Source organism: Pipistrellus hanaki, assembly GCF_964339955.1.
Source record: "Pipistrellus hanaki genome assembly, chromosome: 13".
Lineage (NCBI taxonomy): Eukaryota > Metazoa > Chordata > Mammalia > Chiroptera > Vespertilionidae > Pipistrellus > Pipistrellus hanaki.
The window spans coordinates 49,032,792-49,048,354 of NC_140515.1; the positions used below are offsets into that span (position 1 = coordinate 49,032,792).

At 40.6% G+C, this 15,563-nt stretch overlaps 1 long non-coding RNA gene and 1 pseudogene across 2 annotated transcripts in view; one reads left to right on the forward strand and one right to left on the reverse strand.

Moving 5' to 3' along the window:
• Positions 1–15,563, forward strand: part of LOC311631752 — a 37,003-nt gene that overhangs the window by 5,791 nt on the left and 15,649 nt on the right. The window contains exon 2 of the long non-coding RNA XR_014796644.1: positions 5,689–5,842. This is a non-coding gene — a long non-coding RNA (uncharacterized lncRNA). The remainder of the gene's footprint in view (positions 1–5,688; positions 5,843–15,563) is intronic.
• On the reverse strand, positions 8,460–9,356 carry LOC311632149 (dynein light chain roadblock-type 1-like; annotated as a pseudogene). The gene is made up of 2 exons: positions 9,333–9,356; positions 8,460–8,798 (listed from the first exon to the last, which is right to left on the reverse strand). The product of its transcript is annotated as a dynein light chain roadblock-type 1-like (transcript).

The window sequence follows — 15,563 nt, forward strand, 5'->3', positions numbered from 1 at the left end:
AATTTTACAAAGAAAAAAATGTATTTGCTTAAATATACATGATTGAAATATATACCCTGAATATTTTTAAATTCTTAGATAAAGCAATATTTGGAATTGTCTTTTTATTTCAGGCTGAACCCACCACCATACTATAAATAATTCATTCCTAGGAAATATGTGATGATTGGAAGGGTAACAACCTATAAATCAATTTACATTCACAGTAGCTTGACTAGACAACCAGTAAAATGCACAGGGAAAACAAAAAGACTATCTTATTGGCTAGAAGAAATTTATTCTTCATCAATGTGTTTTGATTATCTACTTATACATTTTAAAATACACAATAGATATGATTTTTAGAATTACTTAGTGTCATTGTTTTAATCTGTTCTTTACCACTGAAAAGAAGAAAGATAAAGGTTCGCTGACTAGTGTATTGTTAGCTGAGTATGTATTTTTGAAGGATCTCATTTCCAAGTAATCAAATACTCTGAAGTTCAAATCCATTATCTTTAAAAAAAAAACAAAAAAAAAACCCTGTGACTTTAATGCAGCTTACTTCTTAGATTTCCAGTGTTATATTCTGCCAACCTCCTTACTTCCTAAAGGAAAAGCTACCTACCTAATAATTGGTTTTATAGATTGAGATATGCCAACACTTGGTCATAAAAGTCATCCAGTTTTTCTGCTTCGGCAACCCTATATGAGGCAAAGTAGAAAAGAATATGAAATTCTCTGGTATTTTTTAAAAAATGCTTTCTATTGTAGTTGCAGGTGATTTCATATTTATAATAATTCAGTCTACTGTTAGTCTAGAGTTAATTATAGTTTCTTACTGCCTTTACTGAAAGTAAGCCTAGAATTATGAACTGCGGGACATTATAAACTATATTTTGCAACAACAAAAACATTGTGTGGGGTTTTTTTTGTTTCTTCACATGGGAAAGAATACAAAAGAGTTGCCCAGTGTGAAATTTCTTATAAGCAAAACTATTAAGTTATTTTAAAATAACTGGATATAAAACAAAGATTTGTTTATTTGAAGGTGTTTGAGTAGATTTTAATGATCTTAAGCATTTTACTACTAGGAAACAAAGTTAGAGTTGCCTTGGAATGTGAAAATGAAATGAAAAGCAGAACATTCTTTCTAATCCTTCCTCAGTAGACCCCAGGGTTGTTTTGAGGAGTCAAGCTCATTTTATATTTCACTTCACCCTTTGGTAAATGAGGAATAGCCAGAAAGCCTACTAGAATTTTCACCATGATGTATTTGGATACCCTGGCTCCGCAGTCTAAGAAGTATATTGGCTATATGATCTCATGGTTTTGAAATGCGTTTTAAATAGCAGCACTATTATATTGAGTCTGACATTTGAGACTTTGTCCACACTATCAGACCTAAGTATTAGATTAAACAATACTAGTGAAAAATTGAGTGATATAGACAGCTAATTTGCATCCTTTAGAGAAAATAAAATGTTTGGATTCAATGTTTGAAGTGAGGTACATGGGGTAATGGGTCCAAGCTCTAGAATCAGACAAATCTGAGTTCAAATCTAAATTCTGCCACTTAGTCACTTTGTGACCTTGGAGTTATTTAAATTCTGTAGGCTGACTAGCTTTCAGCTCTACTAGCTTTGTGAGGACTAAACAAAATCTGACGTATAGTAAGGACCATATAAATGTTAGCAGAAATGTCTGTTATTATTTGAGGTAATCTTATAAGGTGTTTTGTAGAGTAGGGTTTCTTAATGTTTAGATGGTTTAAATGTACATATGAATTCCAGCATTTGTTAAAATGCTGATTCTAATGTAGTAGGAATGGGGTGAGGAGGGCTTGAGAGTCTGCACCTCTGAAAGCTTCCAGGTGGGTTTTCTTACTGCTGAGCTACAAACCAAGGTTATGCAGTAGAAACAGCACAGGCTTTGGATTTATCCACCCACCGACTAGAATCCTGGCCCCAAATATGTTAGCAATGTGACTTCAGCAAGGCCAAACTTCCTCATCTCTAAGATGGACAGCCCCAGCAAGGGGTGTGCAAGAAGAAGCTGATCGATATTTCTCTCTCATCGATGTTTCTAACTCTCTATCCCTCTCTCTTCCTCTCTGTAAAAAAATCAATAAAATATATTTAAAAAAAAAATATATATATATAACTATAATACCATTATACTAATCATTTTTTCTTTTTTTTTCTTTTTCTTTTTTTTTTTTTACAGAGAGGAAGGGAGAGGAATAGAGAGCTAGAGACATCAATCAGCTGCCTCCTACACCCCCCTACCCCCTACTGGGGATGTGCCTGCAACCAAGGTACATGCCCTTGACTGGAATCGAGCCTGGGACCCTTCAGACCGCAGGCCGATGCTCTATCCACTGAGCCAAACTGGGTAGGGCTATACTAGTCATTTCAAACAAAAATGCAACTGTTGAATTGATAGTATTTATTTTATTTATTTATTTATTTATTTATTTTTAAATATATATTTTATTGATTTTTTTACAGAGAGGAAGAGAGAGGGATAGAGAGCTAGAAATATCAATGAGAGAGAATCATCGATCAGCCGCCTCTTGCACACCCTCTACTGGGGATGTGCCCGCAACCAAGGTACATGCCCTTGACTGGAATCGAACCCAGGACCCTTCAGTCTGCAGGCCGACGCTCTATCCACCGAGCCAAACCGGTTTTGGCTGACAGTATTTATTTTAATTACCATCAACTTTTACTACAAGTAAAGAGATATATATATAACATAGATTTCAAAATATCCCAATACTTAAGAACAAAGTAGATATACTTGTTCCCTAAACATTGCTGTTACCCAACAAAGCAGAACAATTATCTCATCTGCAGAACTAGCATTCTCAGCATCCCTCCTCTCACTGCTCCTACTGGTTCCTAATTGGCCTGCCAACTCTAGGTGTCAATTTTCTTTCCACATTGTCCTCCGTATCCTGAGCATTCCCTGCTTACTTCTCTCCAGCTGATAGAAGGAGACTGCTTTTAACTTTTGCCAGGAGCAGGTCACTCCTGGCAAGCTGATCAGAGTTCTAAACTCTCACAAAGAGCTTAGAGTCCCAGGATCTCGTAAAACATTAGAGTTGGGAGGAACTTCATAGTTGAGCCCCTACATATGAACACAAAGGCAGGAATGTAAAATGATTTGTCCTGTCTCATGATTACCTAAAAACCTCTCAAAATAAGAACCAAGTATTTCACATCTAATCTGACCTTTCTATCATCATTAAATTTCAATCGAGTTTTGTCTCTTATTTTACTATATTTGGTTAGTCTCTCTGACTACCTACTAAGGGTTAAAGTATTTTTTGAGTGTGTTTTTGACATTTTAAAATAAACATGGTTAGAGCACACACAAGTCATTAAAGAATATAAAAGGTGCCCCGCCAGCATGGTTCGGAGTTTGAGCGTGGACCGATGAACCAGGGGGTCGTGGTTTGATTCCCAGTCAGGGCAAATGCCCGGGTTGTGGGCTGGATCCCCAGGGTGGGGCATGCAGGAGGCAGCCAATCAATTATTCTCTCTCGTCATTGATGTTTCTATCTCTCTCTCCCTCTTCCTTCCTCTCTGACATCAATAAAAATACGTTTTTAAAAATAAAACATACAGCCCTAACCGGTTTGGCTCAGTGGGATAGAGTATCGGCCTACAGATTGAAGGGACCCAGGTTTGATTCCGGTCAAGGAATGTACGTTGGTTACGGCACATCCCCAATGGGGAGTGTGACGGAGGCAGTTGATCGTTGTTTCTCATCGATGTTTCTAATTATCTCTCTTCCTCTCTGTAAAAAAAAATCAATAAAATATATATTTTTTTAAATAAATAAAACCTACAAAACAATTGTATGTATAAACATACATCTGCACAGAATGAAATCACCTTTCAATAAAATTATACTTAAAAAAATAAAAGCCTTTCATATTCTTTTAAAAAATATTTTTTTAATTGATTTTAGAGAGGAAAGGAGACAGAGATAGAAATACCAATAATGAGAGAGAATCACTGATCAACTGCCTCCTGTACACCTCCCACTGGGGATCAAGCTCACAACCCAGGCATGTGTCCTGCCTGGGAATTGAACCAGAACCTTCTGGTTCATAGGTCGACACGCAACAAATGAGCCATGCCAGCCAGGTTGTTTTGAATGCTTTAAATGTTTATATGAATTACATATGATGTGTACATTTTGCAAATTGCTGTTTTTACCCAATGTTTTCAAGATTGAGCTATGTAGATATATAGGTGGATCTTAGATCATTCATTTTAGTTGCTGAATAGAATTCTACTATATGAATTAACCACAGTTTATTTAATTCACTCTTCCTCAGAGAGGAACATTTGGGTTGTTCTGTTGGACAACTTCTTTTATATTTATCACTAGGTACCCTATAATTTTGCAAATAGGCTAAATGGAAGCTTTGAAAATATACACTGAGTGGCCAGATTATTATGATCTCTAAACGCATAATAATCTGGCCGCTCAGTGTATATCCTATATAATAAAAGGCTAATATGCAAATTGTCCACTTGACCAGGAGTTCGACCAGCAGGCAGGCCAGCCCTGGCCAGGCTGGCCGGACCCCACCCATGCACGAATTCATGCACATTCATGCACCTGGGCCTCTAATACACACACACACACACTGAGTGGCCAGATTATTATGCATTCAGAGGTCATAATAATCTGGCCACTCAGTATATATTGGTTCATTTATAATTTATTATTGTTTGTTAATATAATAATAATCCTGGCATATTGGCATGCTATTAATGTTTATATATCAATCCTATGATCCTATTTTGCTGAACTATTTTATTTATTCCAATAGCTTACCTATAGAAAATCTGTAGATCTTCTTGTGAGGGACTGGTAATCAAGTTATCTTAACTCATCATTTTTGTAAAATATTTTTTACTGTAACAAAATTTAAAAAATTGTATTTATCTGGCTGAAACCGGTTTGGCTCAGTGATAGAGCGTTGGTCTGTGGACTAAAAGGTCCCAGGTTCAATTCCGGTCAAAGGCATGTAGGGGGTGTGCAAGAGGCAGCTGGTCGATATTTCTCTCTCATCGACATTTCTAGCTCTCTAGCTCTCTCCCTTCCTCTCTGTAAAAAAATCAATAAAATATATATTTTTTAAATTTGTATTTATCCGAATTCTAGGGGAAAGGGTGACTGAAAGCCAGAAAAACAGGTGGCTTCATAGGACTGTTCCTCTTTTTTTTTTTCTTTTTTTCTTTTTTTCAAAATATATATTTTATTGATTTTGTACAGAGAGGAAGGGAGAGAGAGAGATAGAGAGTTAGAAACATCAATGAGAAAGAGTCATCGATCAGCTGCCTCTTGCACACCCCCTACTGGGGATATGCCCGCAACCAAGGTACATGCCCTTGACCCGAATCGAACCCGGGACCCTTCAGTCCCCAAGCCAACGCTCTATCCATTGAGCCAAACCGGTCTCGGCAGGACTGTTCCTCTTGAGAGAAGCAGCCAGTGCTGGGTGACTGCCCACCCAATACTCCATGTGTAGAGAGTGTAAAGATTTTGTGACCTGAGGAACGGATTGGGGCCTCAGGAGATTGGAAATGGTTACATAATCTGTGATGTGATCCTTTCCTCTGTGTCTTACAATCTTTAGTAAAAAGAGAAAAGATCACATGCTTGGTCTCATTGATATTTTTGCAGGAACCACTAAGGAGGCAGAGTTTTGTATCTAGACATGACATGGAGACAAGAATATAAACAAGCACCAGGAAGTGGAGTCTAAAATCCCAGGCAGGACTGGACCTGCCCAGCCTCAGAAAGGAGAATTTAAGCCAAGTTTCTTAAACCTTTAAGGGTAAGAAAGTCCTGAAGTATTTGTATTTTCATTGATTGACATCCAGTATGTGTGTTCCCTATGTGGAGTACACATGGTCAAAAGAGTATTTTTCCGCAAAAATTTCTCTTTGTAAGTTTTCAGTTTGCTGAACCTTGGCCTTCCTTGAAGTTAGAGTGTGATCTGAGGGGCATGAGAAAAAAATACCACCTTCCAATTATATCTGCAGTGGCTTATCATAAGGGCCAAATCCCTTCATTAGATTCATTTCTTTAGGGCCCTCTATACATATAATGAATTATGATTTTATGTTTTCTGAAGAAATAATAAACCAATATTAGGTAACAACTTAATGTTGGTATAGATTAGTTTATCCATTTAACCTATCGTTCTCAAGGAGAAAGCAATAGTGAATAGCTTGGAGTTCAGGGTCAAACTATCTGGGTTGAATCCTCACTCCTCCACTTACTATCTGTGTAATTTGGGACCACTACTTAACATTGATTTGTTGTTCCACTTATTTATGCATTTATTGATTGTTCTTGTATGCACAAAGTTGGCTTATTGGGACCGTGCTCTAACCAACTGAGTTAAACCCCATTTTTTTCAGGAATAAGTTTTTCAGCAGGCCTTTTCCCTCTCTACCCATTATAACTCTTCCTGTGGGCCACTTCAGAACAGCATGTTACATTCTCTCCTTTTGATATACACATACTGTGCACATTAAAGATTTAGAAATATTCTTCCACAAAGAACACTGCTCTCATAATTTTCTTTAAATACATAGCCATTGTGATCTGTACTTAATTTTTCCCTTTTTTTTTTTGTTAGAGTATGCATACAGAGATATTTCTTTGCCCCCTTTATTATAACAAAACTACCAAGAGGGATGTCATGTGGCAACTGACATTCAACTATATTGACAGGGTTTACTGCAGCATATTACTTGACCTCTCTGAGCCTTAGTTTCTTCATCTCTACATGGATGGGTTAAATACTTACAGAGCTGTTAAGGGTTGAGTAAGGCTAAGTAGATGGAAGGGCTTTGTAAGGTAGAAATCATAATACAAATATTAATTATCATTCATCCCTGTTGTTTGGAAAATATTCTTAGATCTCACAAAGCCCATCCAGTCTTTTTTTTTTTTTTTCCGATTCAAATGAACATTTATTGACCCCATATTAAATGTGAAATAGTTAAGAAATGCCTTTCCTCTGTCCACGTATACTTCCCATTACTCTGTACTTTCTCCTCCACTGGGTAGGTATATTCCATGTTTTCTACCCTGTTTCCCCAAAAATAAGACAGTGTCTTATATTAATTTTTTCTCCCAAAGTTGTGCTAGGTCTTATTTTCAGGGGATGTCTTATCTTTCCATGTGCTAGGTCTTATTTTCGGAGGATGTCTTATTTTCCGGGAAACACGGTATAATTACACAATCTCCTATATTGTAACGAAAGGCTTGTTCAGAAGCTCAGAATATTAGAAAGTGGTGGGCTGCAGAGGAATGATCACCGCTAATGGAGAATTTGCTTTGTTTTAAATAAGCATTGAGAACTTGTGGCTTCCCATGAAGATGCTGGGCTGGTTTGGTGCTCTCGTCATGCTAAACAGCAGTGGCATCTGCAGTAATCTTCACTATGTGAATTGAATTGCAATCGACTGTGGCCTCCGTGGCTTCTTCTACAAAGCTGGGGTGCTTGACTCCACATCAGAAGACAGTTCAAAAGCTTGTGCATTTTCCAGACACCTGTCAGCAAATTCTTTCGGTCAGTGGTCAACCCTAGGTGAATGGTTTACAGTATGAAGTCATTGGTTAACTCTAGGTCAGTGATCAATTTTACGGGTAGTATAGGGAAATCACAGGTAGGGAGAACAAAGCAGAGGATCAGGGCCTTCCTGAGCCTGTGTCCAGCAGGAAGGTAGATAGGCCCTGCATGTAATGCAGACATCTAGTCCTCTCTTCATCTGTCCCAGTCTTCATCCCTTTTCTTCCCTTCCTGCATAAAGCCTCGAATGTCCTGTTGCATTACCTTGAAAGCCCATCACAGAACAATGATTTGCTTTGCCAAGTTGAAGACAGCACCAAGTCATTGCATAATTCCCTCCAGCATTCAGAGTTCTTGAGCAGCTGCTCTGGAGGTGGATGAAAATAACCCACCATTTCAGTTTTTTTCTTCTTCTTCTTCAAGTTTCAGTTATTTTTAGTTAAAGAAAAACAGCCTTTTTCAAGGGCAACAAAGTGAACTGAGGGTTGGAAGGAAGCAGGGTATAGGCTTCTCACAAGCTCTTGCTCCAAAACCTGGACTTGAGGAAAGAAGGCCCTCCTAGGATCTCAGGGGCAACTGGCCGGCAGAGGCGTGCCTAGTGGAATGGCGTGGAGCTGCAGCCCACCTTGGTCACTGAATTGGTCTGCATGGACTCTAAGGTGATTACCCCCTGCCAGTTGGTTGACATATTAACACTATTATTCTTGGGGGACATTAAATTAAGGAATGACGTGTGGAGCCAAGAGAATGGCTTATTCAGTTGCATTCTTCTTCTTTTTTAAATCTTTATTGTTGAAAGTATTACATATGCTCCCTTTTTTCTTCCATTGACCCCTTCTAGTGCTCTCCGCACCCCTCCCCCAGGTCTTCACCATCCTCCTGTCCGTATCCATGGGTTATGCATATATGCATACAAATTCTTTGGTTGATATTCAGATGGATTCTGAATCACAATCAGGAAATACTCTTTATCTGGTACAACTATAATTTCATTTTTTTGGGGGTGAATTCAAAGATCATTCTGGGGGTCAACTTCTCGCACAGTGCTCCAGGCCTTCAAAATGAAGTTGTGCATGAGGCTGGCGTACTGTGTGGTGGTGGGATTGTCCATGGTGCTCTTAACGCAAATGCCTTCTGAGTTCACCATGATGGTTCCCTGCATTCCCTTCTGGCTCTGACGTCACTTCAGTGTCTCCTCCGCCTCTGCCTTTGCAGACCAATCGGCAAGCTCCCCATGGCCAGCATAGCCCCCGCCATTTCAATTTCTATAACCCATTTGGGAATGAGAATGTTATTTTTAGGGTGCAATAATTGAAAAGCACACTTGCCTATGGGGCAACATCTTCAAAGGTTAGGGAAATGAAGTAGGTTCTGTCTTTTTTTTTTTTTTTTTTTGCAACCAGTGACCAGAATGAATTATTTCTCTGTAGTAACAGGAAATAATTCACTGCTTACTGGAACCAGGAGTTTTAACCGAGACTAAGCATATCCAACTTGGACAGTTTCTTTCTTTTCTTTTCTTTTCTTTTTTTTTTCAGAGAGGAAGAGAGAGAAATAGACAGTTAGAAACATCGATGAGAGAGAATCATCGATCAGTTGCCTCTTGCACACCCCCTACTGGGGATGTGCCCGCAACCCAAGTACATGCCCTTGACCAGAATCGAACCCGGGACCCTTCAGTACGCAGACCGACGCTCTACCACTGAGCCATCTGGTTTCGGCAACTTGGAGAATTTCAAACCACTGGAATGTAGGGCACCTTCATGCTTTATGACCTATACCATGGATGAACTCAACATCCTTAATACCAGGGGATGGGGGGAGATAAAGGTGATGTCTTTTGTTCCAAATGGCCCAAGAACATTGTCAGATTGACAAGGAGTGAGGTTCTTTTTAGTTGGATTCCCTCAAATGCAGAAGCAGACTCTGAGGCAAGGATTTTGGTGCCAATAGTTTATTCAGGACCACATGAGCGAGTGGGTAAGGGAGAAGGGGAGAGTGGAGAGTCGGTAAAGCAGATGTTAAATAGCAAGTTTCAGTTGTGGGCAATTGGTGCTTAATCCTGCTGAGGACTCTCTGAGAGTCTGCAGGTACATGCCTCAAAACGTTCCCTATGGGGGATGAGTTGGGGTACTGATACACCAACTTCCATTCCTCAATGATTGAAGATTGCTCCTGGGACATTAATTGACACTGCTGGCCTGCCCTAAAGGGACTGAACAGCCCCACCCTCCAAGGTCAGAGAATGTCCTCAAACAGAGGCATAGGAAGCCCTCGAGGTAGGCAAAGGACATGATGGATGGGACACTAACAGCGTCTGTTACAAGTGTCAAAGACAGACTCATAAACAAGCATTGTGTTCCTCATTTAAAATAGAGAGTCTGTCTTTTTGAAAGACCATTTTTGCCTTGCAAGGTATGTTTGCCTTTAAGTAAGGTAGCAGAAAACCCAGCTGTAGCTACTGGCTGTGGAGCAAAAGCAAATTAGAATTGAAGCCTTCACCACTTGTCATTTCCATCGCCCTTCTCCAACTGTACTCGGAGTAAATGAGGTCACCCTCTCCCTGTAGAGTCAGCACAAGTGTGGGCAGAAGATGACGCCACTGACACTCAGCAGAAAACTGAGGCGACAGTATTTGCAAGAAGCAAGGCAGAACAGGGCTCAGACTCCATCATCTATATCTAGACGATGCAGGACACTGTTGATTACCTATGATGGCCGTGACAATTAAATCCAATGAGTATAAGATGTCTAGCATAGACCATCTCTCCTGCTCTCCGGCAGTACTCCCTGGTGGAGATAATTCGTTGGCTCTGGAGTGCCAGGCCAGGTGTGCCAACATACAGGATCCTTGAACTTGCAAAGAACCCCAGAGATGGTTTCCTCCCAAACCCTCTTTGTTGTTTTTCAGATAAGGAAACTGCGTCTCAAAGAGCTTTAGCCTCTTGCAATTTTTGGCAATTATGTACCTCTTCTCCTGGCACGCATGTAAGCAGCCCTTGACAAGCCTCTGAAAGAAGCACACATGGGCCAGACTCAGACTCGAGACTTGGGTTGTTTTTAGAAATTAAATTACATCACGACGCAGAAGACGGAATGATCAGACAACTGGCTCCTCAACCAGAAGGGAGGCTGTGTTCTTCTGATGCTGGGGGACTCCCTGAAAGGGTGCCTCCCTCCCCATCAGCTGACGACACATAAGATGAAATATACATTCCTACGTTTGGAAGAACCCTGAGGTTCCGTGGGGTGCCTAGGAGCAAAAATAAACCAGAGAGAGTACAGCCCATCCGGTCAGACTGACTCAGTGAAAACTACCCTGGGAAAGGCAAAGCACTTTTGTGAGGGCAGCTAGACTAGAACCCTCCTTGTTTGTCGAATGGAGACGTAGACTCCAGGTCTGCTGTGTATTGCAGACACTGTCACTTCCAGGATGAGGCCCCTCCTCAAGGACTGTTTGAGGCTCCCTTGAAATGAAGAGAGTTGGGAATAAATGACCTTTAACACAATTAAAATCTTCCTCCTTACAATCTCTGCTAATCTTCTTAGATGCTAATATTTAGCATTACCTTCTACTACCCACGGGCCAGTAAATGCAGCTGGCTGGGCTTACCAGCAAAACTTTCCTAATACTGCCCTTCTTTCTTCCCCCTGCTGGATTGATGGAGATTTCTGTTCTTTCCAGGGGCCAGTTAGAAGTGACATCCCTTTTGAAGTAGAACACCCTTTAAAAGTCAAAGATTTGACAAAGGGCACAGAAATAGGTTTTCAGAGTTGCATTCTGCCACAGGATAATTAGCACTTAAGGAAGGTGGTCATGTCCTCTGCCCTCTTGGCTTCCTCTCCAGAGGGCAGATTCTGGCTTAGTAGGTCTGGGGTGGGGCCTGAGTTTCTGCAAGTCTAAGATGCTTCCAGGAGATTCTGGCTGATGCTGATTTGGAGATCACACTCAGCAAGGAAATGTTGCTAAGTAACAAGGGAGGCATGGGGCAGACGGTGGACATCTTCCTGCTGCTCCGAAGGGCAACAGACACTTCAGTCTGTCTGGGCATTTCCTTGCAGCTCAGAGCCTGAGCTTTGGGATCAGATGGAGTTGTGTGCTAACCTTGGCTCTCCACCCACTGTGTGGTCTTGGACAAGTCATTTCACCCCTCTGAGGCGGTCTCCTCGTTAGTAAAACAGTGGGAGGGCATACTAGCTGCCAAATTGAATTAATTGTCCAGGAGATTTTGTGACTGTGTGTGAATGATGGCCTAGCAGAGTGCCTGGCACACTTAATAAATAAAACACCTCAATACATGGTGCCCTGTCTCCCTATTGCAAGGATGGGATTAAGAGTGGAAGCAAGCCTAACCGGTTTGGCTCAGTGGATAGAGCATCAGCCTTTACACTGAGGGGTCCCAGGTTCAATTCCGGTCAAGGGCATGTACCTTGGTTATGGGCACATCCCCAGTGCGGGGTGTGCAGGAGGCAGCTGATTGATGTTTCTCCCTCATCGATGTTTCTAACTCTCTGTCCCTCTCCCTTCCTCTCTGTAAAAAAATCAATAAAATATATTTTTAAAAAGAGTGGAAGCAAGAACCCACTGTCATCAGCAGGTCCAGAGTTAACAAACAGCATGTTAGTGGGTGTGCTCCCCGTGTTCAGACAGTTTCTCTACTTTGATTTGAGCCACCCTAAGGCAAAATGAGGTAATGCTTTGGAGTCCCAGAGAGAAGGCCTTTTTCTCATTAACTGCCACACCCTTGCATAGTAAGGTGTCTTTCATAGGCTGTTTTCTATTCTTAAGTTCAGATGACACCTTTGTCACAGATCCTTTTCAAATGGCAGAAAATGAAAACACTTCACACTTCTTACGGTTCAAGTCCATTTTCTTCTGCACACACAAAAGCATTTTCTTTGGGTCCCCGTGCCCCATGCCTATGCCTCTGGCTTACCCTTCCTAATTAAGCTGCAGTACCTAACAATCCTTCAAAGGGCTTATTCTGTTTGCTTGAACTTTCAAAATCACTTCAAAAATAACTATAGACTGTCCGCTGATAAGCAGGAGGTACAACTACCCAACTTTTTTTCCTCTGGGTTTCTGCCTGTTTTGATGGCGACAGTTAACACTGTCATGTTATCTAAGAAGCCACCACCGGCAAAAGCAGTTGTTTTGTGCCTGAGAACACCCTTCTGCTGGCCTGACTTTCTATGGTGTCAGCAACATCCTGATTTCTGAAGGTAAAATTTCTGGCTCTGTACTCAAGATGCTTGAGAAGCAACAGCATGGTTTAATTCATTAAGTTATATCTCCAGATTTATTTCTCCTTATTCATAGTCCTGACTCATTTAAGCAGTGTAAAAAGGTATATATCTTTTACGTAATATATTTTTATTGATTTCAGAGAGAAAGGGAGAGGGGGAGAGAAGAGAGATAGAAACATCAGTTATTAAAGAGAACCATCGATTGGCTGCCTCCTGCATGTCCCACACTGGGGATTGAGCCCTAACCGGGAATCAAACTGTGACCTCCCGGTTCATAGGTTGATGTTCAATTACTGAGCCATGCTGGCCAGGCAGCAGTAGTAGTTTTGATAAATCATTTGAGAGTAAATTGCTGACATCATGCAGCTTTACCCCTGAATACTTCAGTGTGTAGTTCCCAAGAACAAGGATACTACATTAAATAATCACAATAGAATAGTCACATTTCAGAAATAATTATGTCATCTGATATATAGCACATATTCAGACTTCTAAATTGCCCCATTATATCCTTTACAAGTAACCTTCCCCTCTTCTCATCATGAACCAATCCATGATTACACGCTCTACCTTTTTTAATTAGCAGCAATTCCTCAACTTTTTTTATTTTTAAAATCTTTCATGAGCATAACACTTTTGAGAAACACAGGCCAATTGTTGTTTTTTTGTTGTTGTTGTCAAAAGGTAGACACTTGCCGAAACCTGTTTGGCTCAGTGGATAGAGCGTCAGCCTGTGAACTGAAGGGTCCCGAGTTCGATTCGAGTCAAGGGCACACACCTAGTTGCGTGCACATCCCCAGTAGGGGGTGGGCAGGAAGCAGCTGATTGATGTTTCTCTCTCATCAACATTTCTAACGCTCTATCTCTCTCCCTTCCTTTCTGTAAGAAATCAATAAAAAATATATATTTTAAAAAAGTCAGACACTTTTAATTCAATCACTCTATTGCCTTCATCTCCCCATTTTCAAGCCTGTACATGTATCCAAATCATATATGTATTATATATATTCAAGCTACTCTTCTGTTTCCTGCAGAGAGCTGTTTATTGAGGCACCAAACATTCACTGAGTGCCTAATCTGTACTAAGCTTGTGAAAAAGACAAATAAGTAATGTTTATCCCAGATGTTAATATATGATATTAGTTAAGTCTTCTGGTTACAAAAACAAAACAAAACAAACAAAAAAACAACAACAACCAGAAAGCTACTCTAGCAAATTTAGGCAAAAATGGAAATTTATTGGAATATAACTATTGAAAGAGTTAAACATCCAGGCCCTGGATAGGGCAGGACCAGGAGTTCATGGACCTTCCCCTTTGGGCGGTGATGATGCCATTATGGTGTGACTCAAGCCAACAAGTCCCAAGTGCTCTGTCCCTCTGCTTAAGTTTTCAGATTTCTGGGGAGAGAACCTAATTGGCCCATCCTTAGTCCAAACAACCATGACCAGAGTGGTAGGTTCATGTGGCTCACACGTGACTAAGAGGGATCTGCCCTTATATATTTTAGTCTTCCCAGCAACTGGGAAACTTTGTGAATGGAGTAGATACTCTAGTTAGTTTTTATATTATTCTAGAGGTGGGGGGGGGGTGGTCCCTCAGCCCAGCCTGCGCCCTCTCCAGTCTGGGACCCCTCAAGGGATGTCCCATTGCCTGTTTAGGGATCAGGCCTAAATGGGCAGTCTGACATCCCTCTCTTTTCTTTTTATTGATTTTTTTTACAGAGAGGAAGAGAGAGGGATAGAGAGTTATAAACATCGATGAGAGAGAATCATCGATCAGCTGCCTCTTGCACCCGCAACCAAGGTACATGCCCTTGACCAGAATCGAAGCCGGGACCTTTCAGTCCGCAGGCTGACGCTCTATCCACTGAGCCAAACCAGTCTCGGCCCGACATCCCTCTCACAATCCAGGACTGCTGGCTCCCAACTGCTCGCCTACCTGCCTGCCTGATTGCCCCTAACTGCTTCTGCCTGCCAGAAGGCACACAACAAAGAAACTGTGAAAGAAAAAAACAATAAGCATGCACCAAGCAAGAGAGAGGTTTCTGCTTATAATTTTTTTAAAATATTAAAAGATGAATTCATTATTATCCCACAGTCTCTTGAGTCAGAAAATCACGTGCCTGATTCTTCTATAAAATTTAAATGCAGCATCCTCAGAGAGATAGTTACCAGGGGTAACTCAGATTGGAGGATTGTCTTTAGATTCATCTGGAGTCATGAGTGTCTATTTTGGTTTTTTTGTTGAGCTCATTTCCTTCATTACAATTTAAAAACTGAACAATTTTGGGATAAAAATTTCACTCACAAGGAAGATTCTTTTTCTTCAGAAGATATTTTTATTATGAAGTACAGCTATCTTCATGCAGTCAAATTGCTCTATTTTCAGGATTATTGCATGAACATATACGAAAAAATGTGGGGAAATGCATGTACATATAAAAAAAAGGAAAAATGCCAACTGAAAGGGGGTTGCAGATTGAAGTGTATAGTTTTGAGGCTGAAAGCCAGACACCAACTTTCTAAGAGGAGAAACTAATTCAGCCTCTGACATAGGATGAAAGTATAAATTAACCAGTTGAGAGATGCTTTTTAGCTCCTACCTCTTCGTTGACACAAAGAGAGCTGTCCAAGTAGGCTTTTTCTCACCAAGCTCAGAAGGTCTTAATTTACTCTCTTCTTCTTTTTTTTTTTCTTTTTTTTTTTTTTTTACTCTGCACATAG